This window comes from Juglans regia, chromosome 4, assembly GCF_001411555.2.
Source record: "Juglans regia cultivar Chandler chromosome 4, Walnut 2.0, whole genome shotgun sequence".
NCBI classification, from domain to species: Eukaryota; Viridiplantae; Streptophyta; class Magnoliopsida; order Fagales; family Juglandaceae; genus Juglans; species Juglans regia.
In genome coordinates this window covers 24,335,284-24,352,709 of record NC_049904.1, presented here as the reverse complement: position 1 = coordinate 24,352,709, position 17,426 = coordinate 24,335,284, and the positions used below count along the sequence as shown (strand labels likewise).

General features: G+C 35.5%; 1 pseudogene; it reads left to right on the top strand.

The window, feature by feature from the left end:
* The first annotated feature begins 15,026 nt into the window (after window positions 1-15,026).
* On the top strand, window positions 15,027-16,314 carry LOC108990202 (annotated as a pseudogene).
* Window positions 16,315-17,426: the final 1,112 nt, after the last annotated feature.

The following is a 17,426-nucleotide window of genomic DNA, read 5'->3' as shown; positions in this document are numbered from 1 at the left end:
TCTCAGAAGCTTATATATTGTTTCTTCGAAGAAGAAGGTGATCAGTGCTTGTGGAAGAACGTCCCTATTAATGTTTCAAATGCTTCAACTCGTCCTCATCAGAATATCTAATTAATGTTCCCTAGATTTTTCATTTGGAATGAGAAAAGTCTTGACAATTTAAGTTATGCTTGTTAGCTTACGAGCTGGCTGGTATTGTTCTTTTTACAAGCCAAAAATATAAGCTTTGTTAAAAGCTTTTGATTCTTTTAAAAGCTGGAAAATTTGGTAACTTGTTTGATTTTCCTCATTTTTTTTTAAGCAGCAAAGGAAAAAAATAACAGATTTCGAATAAGAATGTTGATTTTGAGTCGATCACGTTAAATTCTCAATTTGTAACACTTAGGCTACGTTTGGATGTTAAACTAAGTTGAGATGAGCTGAGTTGAGCTCAGTTCTTTACGAATACTAATAAGTTGAGTAGTAGAGGGAGTTATGTGGGTACATCTAAAATGAGTTTAGATGTGTTTGGATGTTAAGATGAGTTTACACTACAACAAATTTGAGATTTTGGGACGAAATTATTTAGGGATGAAATTTTTTTCGTCCCTAAAAGTCATTTCTTGGGACGAAATTTAAATTTCTTCCCAAAAAATTGATGACTTTACAAAATCATTCGAACGTTAAAATAACCGTTCGAACAGTATTTTTTGTGACGAATTAAATCGTCTCAAAAAAATTTTCCCGTTCGAACATCAAAAAATACGTTCGAACAGTAAAATTTTGCGGATAATTACTTTATTATGGCGGGGAAAGTTCAAAAACGTTCGAACGATAATTTGTTGTGTTCGAACGGAAAATATTTGGTGGCAAATCCTGGCGGGAAGGTTTCTAAACCGTTCGAACGGAATATATTTAGTTAGAACATATTCAAGCACCACATTTATACATTCGAAGGTATAATATTAATCTCGGTACGAAACTCAAAATATAAAAAATATCTATCATATATACAAATTCATTAATTAATTTTATGTAATTAATTTTAAAATATTTTAATGATTTCTTTTACGTTAAATAAGATTTTTAGTTAAATAAATATTATCAACCACATATATATTAATCAACCAAATAAAGCAAATTATCAAAATGCCATATATATTGTTCATAACTATAATAAAAGAAAATATAAATAAAAGATAAAAACTACTGCGATGCGAGGCCTCTACACACATCCTCGACTGCAGCTAATTGTGTCTCTACCTGTGTCAGTCGAGTACTAAGTGTGACCTGAATTACATTATTGGCATTAATCGCTGTACGTAACTCATTAACCTCTATACGTAACCCAGAGACGGTAGCCATAATCTTTGTACGCAACTCAGACATGGCAGTATGCACTGCATCAATCACTGCTGATGTGTGTACGCCAATCTCAGCACGCAATATGTCAGCCATCTCCTCGTGAATATATGTGTGTGATGCCTCAGCCTGTGTAGATGTCTCACCAGCTGATACTCCAGTATCTCCCGGCTGTGCATCTCTCTGAATTTCAGCCCTGTCAGGAACAGCCCCACGAAAACGAAATCTAGAGTGTCTCGTGCTCCGTGATAGGGTGGTGCTATTGATCGGTGCCATCGGAAATCGGGAACGTTCGGTAGGTTCGGATACAACCCCGACATGTAGCAAAAATCGAGTGATGAGGATCCCAAACGGCAGTATATCTGTCGTAATGAACCGTGCCTCTGATCGGATCCTCTCAAATATATAACCAAAGAGGTTGATCGGGATGCCACGAGCGACCCGTATCATAAATCTCGCTAGATCCATGCCGACCTCGGTCTTGTGCTGCCGTGGGTCAATATTGTTGGCAATGATCAAATTCATGATCTTGAAGAAAGAAGATAAATCTGTCTGCCTAATACTCTTCGTCCCATCGTACACTGGAGCATCTGGACCAACAATCAAGTCTCTGACCTCATGATCAGCAAGTGTATCGATCTCATCTGTGTAATCTGGTCCCTCGTCCTGAGACATAGCTGCATCACCTAAAGGATCAGACTCTCTAGGCGGCAGATTTGGATAGGCATCAAGAAGCCTAGGAATACCCAGATATGTAGCGAGTTCGTCCGCTGAAAATATAACAGGAGCTCCTCAGACACAGATCCTATATGCCCTTCCATCGTCTGGGCTGGCAGCACCGAGCTCTTTATAGAACTCAGTAACGATCTCAATGAAGGAAACGAGCTCCATTCCTTTTTCTCACTGATCTAAGATTGGTGTCTAACCACGATCATTGAATACTGATGGGAGGGAATGACCCTCCCATATAAGAGCTACAAAATCAGACAGTTTTACCTGTCACGCAAGTAAAATGGTCCGCCTAAACAGTTTTTATATTGTCACACCACTCAAACTTATTATTGGTTTTGTTAACACTTCAAGCCCAAGGAACATTATGAAGCTAAAAACTTCATCAATAGGACCTATTTGATTGTCGTTGTTTGAGGAAGGGAGTTAAAAATACAGACTTGAAGTTGGGGTTTTATCTGGGAGAAACTTGTTTGGCTCAAAATTTAGAATAAAACTGTGCTTGTGTTCATGGGTAATCTTAAGTTATGAAAAGGAGTGCACATATGTATTTAGAGCGGTGCTACTCGGTGTTACCGCTAGTAACCTTCTTTTTTTTTTAATCACATTTTTTTAATATTTTTTAAAAAATAAAAATATATATATCCCAATACACTTAAAATCACTTTTATCATCATTCGGTTAAAAAAAAAAAATTTCACCAAGCGGTCAAACCGAGCGATACGTTTAAAGAGACAAAGTAGCATTTTTCATATATAAAAAAAGCATATGAGAATGCTCTTTGGAGTAGTAAAGATATAGTCATTACCATACCCTTACTACTTCTTGCTACAAACATTGACACAGGTTGAGATGAAATAAATTAAAGGTGTGTTTAGGATGGAGGTATTCTTATTGGTATGAAATTATTTGTGTTTATCTTAAGAGAAATGATAATTACAATCGTGAGTGCGCAAATACCGCACAATCACTTTGAAAAAAATGAATATATACGAGACCCACATAAAAAAAATTAATTTTTTAATAGTGAATCTCATTATTTTTCAAATCGATTAGGCAGACCGTTTTACTTGAGCGACAGGTAAAACTGTCTGATTTTGTAACTCTTATATGGGAGGGTCATTCCCTCCCATCAGTATTCAATGATCGTAGTTGGGCATCAATCTTAGATCAGCGAGAAGAAGGAATGGATCTCGTTTCCTTCATTGAGATCGTTACTGAGTTCTATAAAGAGCTCGGTGCTGCCAGCCCAGACGATGGAGGGGCATATAGGATCTGTGTCTGAGGAGCTCCTGTCATATTTTCAACGGACGGACTCGCTGCATATCTGGGTATTCCTAGGCTTCTTGATGCCTATCCAAACCTGCCGCCTAGAGAGTCTGATCGTTCAGGTGATGCAGCTATGTCTCAGGACGAGGGACCAGATTACACAGATGAGATCGATACACTTGCTGATCATGAGGTCAGAGACTTGATTATTGGTCCAGATGCTCCAGTGTACGATGGGACGAAGAGTATTAGGCAGGCAGATTTATCTTCTTTCTTCAAGATCATGAATTTGATCATTGCCAACAATATTGACCCACGGCAGCACAAGACTGAGGTCGGCATGGATCGAGCGAGATTTATGATACGGGTCGCTCGTGGCATGCCAATTGACCTCGTTGGTTATATATTTGAGAGGATCCGATCAGAGGCACTGTTCATTACGACAGATATACTGCCATTTGGGATCCTCATCACTCGATTTTTGCTACATGCCGGGGTTGTGTCTGAACCTGCCGAGCGTTCCCGATTTCCGATGGCACCGATCAACAGCACCACCCTATCACGGAGCACGAGACACTCTAGATTTCATTTTCGTGTGGCTGTTCCTGACAGGGCTAAGATTCAAAGAGATGCACAGCCGGGAGATACTCGAGTATCGGCTGGTGAGACATCTACACAGGCTGAGGCATCACGCACATATATTTGCGAGAAAATGGCTGACATATTGCTTGCTGAGATCGACATACACACATCAACAGTGATTGATGCAGTGCATACTGCCATGTCTAAGTTGCGTACAGAGATTATGGCTACCGTCTCTGGGTTACGTACAGAGGTTAATGAGTTACGTACAACGATTAATGCCAATAATGCAACTCAGGTCACACTTAGTACTCGACTGACACAGGTAGAGACACAATTAGCTGCAGTCGAGGATGTGTGTAGAGACCTCGCATCACAGTAGTTTTTTTCTTTTATTTATATTTTCTTTTGTTATAGTTATGAACAATATATATGGCATTTTGATAATTTGCTTTATTTGGTTGATTAATATATCTGTGGTTGATAATATTTATTTAATTAAAAATCTTATTTAACGTAAAAGAAATCATTAAAATATTTTAAAATTAATTACATAAAATTAATTAATGAATTTGTATATATGATAGATATTTTTTATATTTTGAGTTTCGTACCGAGATTAATATTATACCTTCGAATGTATAAATGTGGTGCTTGAATATGTTCTAACTAAATATATTCCGTTCGAACGGTTTAGAAACCTTCCCTCCAGGATTTGCCACCAAATATTTTTCGTTCGAACACAACAAATTATCGTTCGAACGTTTTTGAACTTTTCCCGCCATAATAAAGTAATTATCCGCCAAATTTTACTGTTTGAACGTATTTTTTGATGTTCGAACGGGAAAAATTTTTTTAGACGATTTAATTCGGCACAGAAAATACTGTTCGAACGGTTATTTTAACGTTCGAACGATTTTGTAAAGTCATCAACTTTTTGGGACGAAATTTAAATTTCATCACAAGAAATTACTTTTAGGGACGAATGAGAAGTTGAAAATTAATGTATGAGGCATATTGGAAAGTTATTGTAATAATTGAATAATTGTTTTCTTATTTCCTTTACTAATAAAGAAGATAAATCAAACATTATTTTCCTGCATGGATGTAAAAAAATTAGAACAAAAAAAAAATATTCCACCCACTATAAAAACAAAATTTAATTACTCCAAATTTATAAATACAAAATTGAATAATGACTAATAAAATTCGTATGGCTGAATGCAACATTTTATTCTATTATTGATTTACATATTATTTCATTACTAGTAAAAGAAATACCAATAATTACTGGAGGAATTTAAAATCAGTAAAATTCATATTACTGAAGGCAACAGAGAGTTCGCTTGAGATTCACTCGAGCTGAAATTCAAGCGAACTCTCTGAGGGGTTTGCTCGAAGCTCTAGCGAACTCTCTAGATCATGTATCCAAGGGCTATTTTGTGCTCAATAACTTGAGTTAACATGTTTATGAGTTTAGTAATTTGTATCTTGTTATTACATATATTCAATTTTTCACACAATATATAATAAACAATTATGCTTATTGAAACCATTATAATGTTATTTAAATCTCAAAATAATAATAATTGTAAAAATATATATCTGTAAGAAAAGCATTATTGATGAGGAGTAACATTTCGTTAAAAACACCTACATACAACATTGTACACTAACCAACCTCAAAACATAGTGATGACAGACCAAACACATGAATTGAAGAAGTAAAAGTAAGAATAAGTATAGACATGAGAAAGACATGACAGGCATAGAAGTCATCAAGAAAATATTCATAAGGAGTACAAATCATTACTTGAGTTTGATAAAATAAAAGAGAAGTACAAATCCTATGTGCCCTAAAAAATTCCATGTTTTTCTTTTACAACCTAGTCCCACCTAGTTGTATCCTATGACAGATTACAAAAAAAAAAAAAGATTAAGGCTTAATGACCACCATCGGGAGGAGGATGCACAATGTGACCAACGTTACCTACAGGGGCATCATCCTCAAAACTGCTTGTTAGTAAAGCTTCCTCAAATTCGTTCAAGCGTCGTAGCACTGCGTTTTGGAGCATATCAAAGCGGCCACCCAAGGTATCGAAATGATATACCAGACTCACAACGAGTATTCATGCGCTCAAGATGAGTATCTAAGCCATCTACGCGAGCATCCACGCTATCAATGCGAGTATCTAGATGATCCTCAATGCGATGACATGGCCTTCTAGACTATCGAGTCGAGTATCGATGTGCTCAAGATTAGCAACGATGTGATCAAGACGACTATCGATGCAACTATTGATGTGATCAAGACGAGTTTGGATGCAGCTCAAAGAATCAAGTACCATTTGTATTCCCGGCTCATTCGGATCTAGTGCAAGCGTGGATGGTGTCGAGCTAGATAGCTGAGAACCTGATGGCCTAGCACGGGACGGCTGCGAACTGGGTGCAGGATCCTCATCATAAAAAGGGAATGGGCGAATGTGCGCACGACTCAGTTGAATGGTCTTACGACCAATAAGAGCCTTCAGAAGGATTCTAGGCTCCGTCTCTAGAATAGGAACAGAGTGAAACATCACAATGTGAGTGACAAGACTCGCAAAAGGCAATCTCGTCCGAATTTTGTTGGACTGATAAGCCTCTAGAATGACCTTGGAAACATGACTTCCTAGATCGATGAGAACGTCATTGATCAGTGCATAAAGCAGAGTGGCTCTATCAAGGCCGATATCACTATGATGGGCAGTTGGGTAAATGTTAGTGAGGACAACCCTACTAAGAAGGAGATAGTCAAGGAAAAACTTATTGGTAGGAAGCAGTGTCCAACCATCCCAACTAACCTCATATCCACACAAGAGGGTATGGATAGCAGAGTTGCTAGTACCAAAGGTGCTGGCATAGGGATATGGGGCCTCAGTACAAGAGGGGCGTTAAGCAAATCAACTAATATGCCCGGACTGACTCGAAAGTGGATGTTCCGGAGATTGAGTCAAATGAACCATCGGGTGAGATGTCATGAATGTTCAAGTAAAACTCCTAGACTAATTCCACAGACGGAGGGGGGAGACTAGTCGTTAATGATACCCATTGGAGAGACTCTAATATATGAAGCAGTATAGTCTCCTGAAGCTCACCTAGGGAGATCTCATGCTTAATAATGGGCATGTGCTTTGAAAAGTTTTCAGTGTAGAGTTGTTGTGCTTGAGCATTATGGAACACTGATTGGGCGGGAGCAAAAGGAGTTGTCCAGCCTCACACCTTTCGCATGGTATTTGTCTATAGGCATAATAAAGAAAATTAAACATTGAGGTAAATTAATGTGAATGACCTAATGTATAGGGTGATATTCAACAAATACTTGAAACACATTGATTGTGTGAGTGAGTGAGTGAGTTTGAGCCCAGAACAATAGCAAAGATATGGTGTTTTTTTCCATTAATATCGAGGCTATAAACATGTATATATAAAAATATTAGTTTGATATTTATAAAATTAGACCATGTGATGTCAGCCCTAAAAAGTAAAAAATACAAATATTGTTAATACCATCTAACAAGGGTAGATTCCCATATCACTCATTTACTTTATAAATTATACATCAATAAATATGTATTGTAAATAAGATTTTTCATTAAACTTGGTAATTCATTGGTTTCTCAATTGTCAGTTGAAAGACCAATATAGGAGCATAGAAAGTTTATGCTCAAATGAGTCATTTTTGAATTGTTTGCTTTCAAAAAATATAAAAGAAAGTAGTCATTTTTAATCCATTGCAGTCATATATGTCCGAGATGCATGACTCGATTGGGTAAACATAATGGGTAAAATTTAAGGCCAATACACAACAAACTCGGAATGCATGACTCATTTGGGCATTTCGTCGAGCACTTGGTGCTCAGTCAATACATTTAAAAAATCTCTCATAATGTTGAATGCAAAACTTCCCAACTTTTACAAGGACAATGTACACATGCAAGAACATAAATTTCAGTCTTGAAAATGCTTGTATTTCAATGCATTTGATGAAAAATCAAAATACCCAAACTTCCTCAAGACGTTAAATTACAAATCTCTAATTTCTAACAATATGCAAAATGGAAGAGGAATTGAAGAGCATAGGCTTACCTGAGTGGAAGAGGATTTCGCTACACTTCTAGGCGGAATGACACACGTTCGAGATGAGAAATGGAAGGAAAAATGAAAGTGGGGAAAACGTACAGAGGAGGAACACGGGATGAAGGCAACGAGATTGGAAATAACCAACTCCCTTGTGCGGATTTTAAATGCAACAAGCAAAATTATTCCCGCCTCATGCACCTACTCAAGAGAGACCTCATTGTCTTAAGCTAACTACGAGCGAGTGCCAAGTCCATTGGACGTTTTACTGATTTAATTTACTCCAGTAATTGTTGGTATTTTTTACTAGTAATGAAATAATATGTAAATCAATAATAGAATAAAATGTGGCCTTTAGCCATACGAATTTTATTAGTGTTTATTCAATTTTGTTTTATAAATTTGGAGTAATTAAATTTTGTTTTCATAGTAGGTGAAATATTTTTTTCTTGTTCTAATTTTTTTACATGCATGGAGGAAAATAATGTTTGATTTATCTTTTTTATTAGTAAAGAAAATAATAAAATAATTATTCAATCATTACAATAACTTTCCAATCATGGGTTGGCCCCTTACCTTTTTCAACTTGACATAAAAAGTATTAAACTTATCTTAACATCCAAACACAACTAAACTCATTTTTTATGGGCCCCACATAACTCCATCCACTACTCAACTCACAACTATTCATAACAATTGGTTGGTACACATTAGGGGCTGGCTCAACAACAATTAGGGGCAGCCTTTACCACTTGAGTCAAATTACAATTATAATTAAAATAAATAAAAATATTAAAATCAATATTTTAATAGAATAGAGATAGATTTGTTGAATCTGCTATTTGGTGTTCTTGAAAAGTGACTAGACAATTTTTGGCCAAACTTTGTTGATTTCACTACTATTGCTCTAAATTAATTGTCTTTCATTCCCTTGTCGATGTTAGGTGTCTCGTTGGTCTATATATTTCAGTCTACCATCCCCTGTTTTTAGACTAAAATACCAACCAATTTATGAGGCTTATGCATTGCCAATACGGAAGATACATGGGGGGATTCACGCCATGTTTTTCTCTACCCTCTCCATTTCTCTCTTCCCTCTAGGGGTTGGCTCAAGTGGTAAATGCTGCCCTTAATTGTTGTTGAGCCAGCCCATAATGTGTACCAACCAATTGTTATGAATAGTGGTGAGTTGAGTAGTGAATAAAGTTATGTGGGGCCCTAAGGCGCACCCTTAATGTGTACCAACTGAATATATTTTCTTGATGACTTCCATGCATGTCATGTCTTTCTCGTGTCTATACTTGTTCTTACTTTTATTTCTTCAATTCATGTGTTCGGTCTGTCATCACTATATTTTGAGATTGGCTAGTGTACATTGTTGTATGTAGATGTTTTTTAACAAATTGTTTCTCCTTGTCAATAATGTTTTTCTTACAGACATATATTTTTACAATTATTATTATTTTGGGATTTGATAACATTATAACCGCTTTAATAAGCATAATTGTTTATTATATATTATGTGAAAAATTGAATATATGTAATAACGAGATACAAATTACTAAATTCAGAAACATGTTAACTCAAGTTGCTTAGCACAAAATGACCCTTGGATACATGATCTAGAGAGTTCGCTCGAGCTTCAAGCGAACCCCTCATAGAGAGTTCGCTCGAACTTCAGCTCGAGTGAATCTCAAGCGAACTCTCTGTGGCCTTCAGCCATACGAATTTTAATTTCCTCCAGCAATTGTTGGTATTTTTTTACTAGTAATGAAATAATATGTAAATCAATAATAGAATAAAATGTGGCCTTCAACCATACAAATTTTATTAGTGTTTATTAAATTTTGTTTTTATAAATTTGGAGTAATTAAATTTTATTTTTATAGTGGGTGGAATTTTTTTTTTTTTTGTTCTAATTTTTTTACATGCATGGAGGAAAATAATGTTTGATTTATCTTCTTTATTAATTAAGGAAATAATAAAATAACTTTTCAATCATTACAATAACTTTCCAATCATAGGTGGGCTTTATACCTTTTTCAACTTGACATAAAAAGTACTAAACTTATCTTAACATCCAAATACATATAAACTCATTTTAGATGGGGCCCACATAACTTCATTCACTACTCAACTCACTACTATTCATAAAGAACTGAATTCACCTCAGCTCAACATTCAAACTCAGTCTTAATAGGAAGTACACATTAAGGGCTAGCTCAATAGATCCATGAAGAATTGTTGTTGGATTACAAGGCATGAATCCCCCATGTATCTCCCATATTGGTAGCGCATAGGCCTCATAAATTGGTTGGTATTTTAGTATGAAAACAGGGGATGGTAGACTGAAATATACAGACCAACGAGACACCTAACATCGACAAGGGAATGAAAGATAATTAATTTAGAGCAATAGTAGTGAAATCAACAAAGTTTGGCCAAAAAGTGGCTAGTCACTTTTCAAGAACACCAAATGGCTTATTCAACAAATCTATCAATATTCTATTAAAATATCGATTTTGATATTTTCATTTATTTTAATTATAATTTGAATATTTATTCGTTATTAAAAAAGTACACATTATTTTCCAACGTTCAAATTATTCCTAACAGATATAACTTCCTAACGCTCTTTTTTATATAATGGTCATATTCTTTCAACTAATATATTTTTTCAACGGTCATATTTTTTTCACAGATATATTTTTTTAACGGCTATATTTCTCCAACAGTTATATTTTTTCAACGGTCATATTTTTCAAACGGTCATATATTTCTAATGGATATATTTTTTACTGTCATATTTTTTTCAACGACTATATTTTTAATGGAAATATTTATCCAATGGATATATTTTTGTAACGACTATATTTCTCTAACGGTTATATTTTTCACTATAAAACATAACATTTCCTCAATAATTTCATTCACTTCAACTCAAGTGTCTCTGTGAAATCTTTTATTTTCATTTTCTCTCAATGGATAGTTCGTTTTTTCACAAAATGATACTTATCGATTCAGATTCTGACAAAGAATTTGAAATTGCAAGACAACTTTTTTTGGAAGAAGAATGATCAAGTTCACGTGATTCTTCTAAAAAATCACATAGATTCATCAGGCGTGATCGATTGCAAGCTCACCAAAATTTTTTACACGACTATTTTGTTGATCCTCCGATCTATCCTCACAAATACTTTCAAATGAGTTGTTCTCTATTTCTTCGTATCCAATCTGCGGTAGAAGCACATAAATCTTATTTTGTCCAAAGATGAGATGGAACCGAAGGCTTGGTTTTTCTTCTCTTAAAAAAATAGCAGCTGCTCTGATGATGCTTGCATATGGTGTCACGACTTCTTTTAATGATGAATATTTAAAGATTGGAGAGACAACCGCAGTAAAAAGCCTAAAAAAATTTTTCAAAACAGTTGTTTTAATTTTTTCTAAAGAGTACTCAAGGAAACCCAACAATGATGGCATTGTTAGATTACTCGCAGTTAGTGAGAAACGTGGATTTTCAGGTATGTTATGGAGCATCGCTTGTATGCACTGAAAGTGGAAGAACTGCCCAACTGCTTGGCATGGTATGTACTCCGGTCATATCTATGAACCAGCAGTAGTTTATTATGATCTATGGATTTGGCATGTTTTTTTTTTTTTGGATTACTAAGATCTCATAATGATATAAATGTGTTTGATAGATCATTTATATTTTATGACCCTTCTCAATGGCATACTCCAACTTACTCCTACACCATTAATGGTCATAACTATGCAATGAGATACTATCTTGCTAATAACATTTATCCGCAATGTGCAACATTTGTTAAAACCATCTCAGCTCCCCAAAGAAACAAGAAAAAATACTTTGTTATAGCCCAAGAGTCCGCAACGAAGGATGTGGAGTGTGCTTTTGGTATTCTTCAAGCACGATTTGCTATAATTTGTGGACTTGCACAGTTTTTTCATATTGAAACACTCAACGATATTATGATTGCATGCGTAATTTTACATAATATGATCATTGAAGATGAACGGATTGACAACGGAGAAGAAGAGTTCGAATATGAATAGTTGGCCAAAAGTACACATGATCCAGTGTCAACAGGCCCTACACCTAAATTTAGCAAGTTCATTCAACGCCATCATGTTCTTAGAGATAAGAAAATCCATTATCAACTCCAAACAGATCTCGTGGAGCACTTATGGCAACAATATAGTGTTGCATAATACTTTATGGTCATATTAATGTTTGTTATTGTATTAATGTTTATTGTTGTATTAATGTTTATGGTTGTATTGGTGCTCTTAATGTTTTATTGTTGTATTAACGTTTATGGTTGTATTGGTGTATTAATGTTTTATGGTGTATGGTTATATTAAAATTTATGGTTGTATTAAAATTTATAGTTGTATTAATGTTTATTGTTGTATTAAAGTTTATGATAGCATTAAAGTTTATAGTTGTATTAATGTTTATGGTTGCATTAATATTTATGGTTGTATTAATTTTATTGTTGCATTGACGTTTATGATTGTATTAATGTTTTTATAAAAACATTAATGCAACCATAAATATTAATACAACTATAAACATTAATGCAACCATAAACATTAATACAACTATAAACTTTAATATAATCATAAACTTTAATATAACGATACACCATAAAACATTAAGAGCACCAATACATCCATAAACATTAATACAATAATAAATATTAATACAACCATAATGCATTATGCAACACTATATTGTTGCCATAAGTGCTCGACGAGGTCTACTTGGAGCTGACAATGGATTTTCTTATCTCTAAGAGCATGATGGCGTTGAATGAACTCGCTAAATTTAGGTGTAGGGCATGTACACTGGATCATGTGTGCTTTCTGCCAACTGTTCATATTCAAACTCTTCTTCTTCGTTGTCAGCTCATTTATCTTCAATGATCATATTATGTAAAATTACGCATGCCATCATAATATCGTTGAGTGTTTCAATGTGAAAAAATCGTGTACATCCACGAATTATAGCAAATTGTGCTTGAAGTATATCAAAAGCATGCTCCACAACCTTCCTTGCGGACTCTTGGGCTGCAGTAAAGTATTTTTTCTTGTTTGCTTGGGAAGTTGAGATGGTTTTAACAAATATTATCCATTGCGGATAAATACCATCAGCAAGATAGTACCCCATTGCATAGTTATGACCATTAATGGTGTTGGAGTATGCCCTTGCACAAGGTTAAAAAATATAAATAATCTATCAAATACATTTATATCATTATGAAATCCCAATAATCCAAATAAAGAATGTCAAATCCATAGATCGTAAGAAGCCACTGCTTCTAAACTAATTGTTGGTTCATGGATATGACCAGAGTATATTACCTTGCCAAGCAATTGGACAGTTCTTCTACTTCCAGTGCATACAATCGATGCACCCTAACAAACCTAGAAATCCACGTTTCTCACCAACTATGAGCAATCTAAAAATGTCATTATTGTTGGGTTTCCTTAAGTACTCTTCAGAAAAAATTGAAACAACTGTTTTGACAAAATTTTTTACGCTTCTTACTACGGTAGTCTCTCTAATCTTTAAATATTTATCCATAAAATCAGTCGTGACACCATATGCAAGCATCCTCAGAGCAGTTGTTATTTTTTGAAGGGAAGAAAAACCAAGCCTTCCAGCTCTATCTTATCTTTGGACAAAGTAAGGTTCATGGGCTTCTATCGTAGCTTGGATATGAAGAAATATATAACGAATCATTCAAAACCTCATTCGAAAGTATCTGTGAGGATAGATTGGAGGATCGGCAAAATAGTCGCGTAAAAGATTTTGGTGGACTTGCAATCGATCACTCCTAATGAATCTATGTGAATTTTTAGAATAACCACATGAGCTTGATCATTCTTCTTCGAAAACAGATTGTCTTTCTATCTCAAATTTTCCGTTAAAATCTAAATCGATAAGAGTGATTTTGTGAAAAAGTGAACGATCTATTGAGAGAAAATGAAAATAAAAGATTTCACAGAGACACTTGAGTTGAAACGAATGAAATTGCTGAGGAAATGTTATGTTTTATAGTGAAAAATATAACCATTGGAGAAATATTGCCGTTACAAAAATATATCTGTTGGAGAAATATAGCCGTTAAAAATATAGCATTGGAAAACATAAGGCAATAACAAATATATCTGTTAGAAAGATATGACCGTTGGAAAAATATAGCCGTTAAAAAAATATATCGGTTGGAAAAGTATGACTGATGAAAAAATATATCAGTTGAAAGAACAGAACCATTGTAAAAAAAAAAGACCGTTAGAAAATTATATCCATTAGGAATAATTTGAACTTTAGAAAATTAATATGTACTTTTTAAATAATGAATAAATATTCAAATTACAATTAGAATTAAAATAAATAAAAGTATCAAAATCAATATTTTAATAAAATAGTGATAGATTTGTTGAGTCTGTTATTTGGTATTCTTGAAAGTGACTAGCTAAATTTATAGAACTGAATTCTTTAGCCAAATTTTGGCCAAACTTTGTTGATTCTACTGCTCTTATAGTGGATTATTGTGCAACCTAGTTAAACCTTGGCCAGAATTTAAATAAGTTGAGTCCACTACTAGTGCTCGAGCATTGGCATTGGCTTAGACAAATGCATTTTCATCTTTAAATTTAACTAATATCATCCATATTTAGTCCACATTGAATTAGTTAAACTGATTTCATCTAAAATATGAACTACAGTAATTCTATCATTCTTTTCATATTTGAAAAGTACTGTAGCAAATCTGAATGTCATTTTTTTATTATATTCCGGCTCCCTCTTTCCCTCCCACGTTCTTCTTCTTCCCTCATTTTCACAGTGTTTCATCTCTCTCTCTCTCTCAAATCCTGAAGATCAGCTGCTCTCTTCTGCTACGCAATCCCAACTCCATTGTCAGATTGGCCAGAAGTTGCCCACTCCTCGGCATCGAATCATGCCTCTGATTGTTAAAATTTCTTGTCCACCTCCGTCGAACCATACTGACTTCCTGACAATCGAAACTTACAAAAGTGCCAAACCCAACAATAAGAAGATCTCAGAGTCTAATACAACGGAGACCGAAGAGGACGGTTCGGTCTCGTGTAGCAAGTGCCGCCCACGTGCACGTGAGAAGCTCTCAGTGGTTCCGTTGGACAACAATGGTATCAACAATCAGTCTTCGTCAATTGCGAGTCCCAATGGCATATTAAAGGCCATCTTTTCGTCACTAACGAGGATAAGCCCGAGGTTAACGGATGCGTTAACGATGGCCAGAAAGGAGCAGTGGAAGATTGCAGTGGCTGAGCTCTTGCACAAGCTGATTTAGGCTATGAGAAAGAGAGACGAGTCTCTTCTTGAAGCTTCAAGGCTTAAGTACTCCATGGCTGAGCTAGAGATGAAGCTCAACAAGCTCGAGATTTATTACCATAACTTGAAGTCTGGCCTCGAAGAGTGCAGCACCAACTCAGGCTATCAAATAAGAAAGAGCCACAGTAATCGGCTGGTGAATCATCACGGCTCCTTGAGCATTAATGACAAAGTGATTGAGCATTTTCTGGTTTCGATTTAGGAGGCTCGATCTTCGGTCCAGCTCTTGTGCCACACGCTCACTATGCAACTCAGGCAAATGGGAAACAAAGTATATGAAAGAATTTCAGTTCTTCTACAATCTTATGATATAAAGGTTTCACTCTCGAAGAACCCAAGAAGCTTGATTTCCTGCCTTGAGGTTTTGATGAACCAAGCTTTCTATGAGGACTTCAAATATGTTGGGTTTCAAAAGAACACCTTGAATCAAATATTGAACCCGATTGATCGATGTGAGGCTAATTTTGAGTCCTTCACCTTGCTTCAGGAGTTGACATGGGAGGAGGTCTTGAATAAGGGGACAAGGCATTTTAGTGAAGATTTCAATAGGTTTTGTGACAGGAAAATGAGTGAAACTCTCACAGTTGGGGTGGAACAAGGCATGGTTGGAGCCACTGTTGCAAGCATTCTTTGTTGCTCCAAAAAGTGTGTGGTTGGTTCACCTTTTGGCCACCTCGGTGCACCCGAGCTTGCCTATATTCAGGGTGGATAAAGGGGCGGGGCTTGATGGAGTTTACATGGAGGATATGGGTGGAGATAAGATGAGAACATTGATGTCGTCTGTGGTCTAGATCATGGTTGCACCTAGGTTCTATATCCACGGCAGTGTGGTTAAAAGCAAGGTGCTATGCATGTACTGTAAGATTTTTATTTAAATTCTATGTCCCACACACCTATCTTGATAAAGTTTGAAATAGCTCAAAACTTATCAGTTAATATATAGATTATAATGGGATAAGAAAACTCCTAAGACATAAGATTAACTCTATATCTCTTATCACAGTCAAATACAAAGGCTTAGATTTCTTGATGGTCAGAAGTCTATAAATAGGGCTGAGAGGTTAAAGGATTCTCACCTACAATATCATTGTGCCTCTAGCCATCGGGAAACACTCGGATGTAAAGTTGTTAGGATAATCATTCTCTCATAGTCAAATCAGATTATTTAAGCTAGATGAAATGAGGTACGTTTTCTAACTGTTATTATTTTGTTATTGTGGATTATAGAAAATCGAAGATCCAATTATTAATGTTCATGTTAAAATATTTAACATGTGGTATCAGAGTCAGGTTATAGATTTTTTATGATCTTGATGAAATATACAGTGAATATATGTTTTAGTGAATCTGTGATTTTATCTTGTTGGATAGATTGAAAATACTATCCTTTTGATCTGACACATAAAATTATGATGATGTTTTTAAACATCAACTCTGTTATTTTTTATGAAAGAACATGTAGTGATACACTAACATTTGTTAATGTATTTCAGTTTTGAGTGTATCGATTCCAAATTTGCCATATTGAGTCTGTGCTGAAGGAAGAGAAACTTCTTCACGTATTGCCTTCTAATCATGCTTGGGTTTTATTTTCACTTTCCTTTGTTGTATTGTGCATTGTTGTAAATATCATTTTCCTTTTATACTGTGTTGCGATGGGAATGAATGTTGAGGGGTGGAGAAACACCATGTGAGGCACTTGTTTAACCCTTGTATTGTGTAGTCACTAGGTGTGGGGCAGAGCACCGTGTATGGTGGTCGGTGGCTTAACAAGCCGGCGGTGTAAATGAGTTGGCCTTGAGGGGCGACATAGAGGGGCTATGAAGTCTCGAATGGGCACTGCCCCTGCCTGTTCATGGCTCTCGTCGGATATGTGGGAAAGGCCGACGCTGGGAGGAGGAGTCGAACTCCTCGCCGACGTCCCTATAACGGCGATAGAGGGCTCTAAAGCCCATTGCCGCGGTAGTGTTCAAGTAAGGACGGAAAA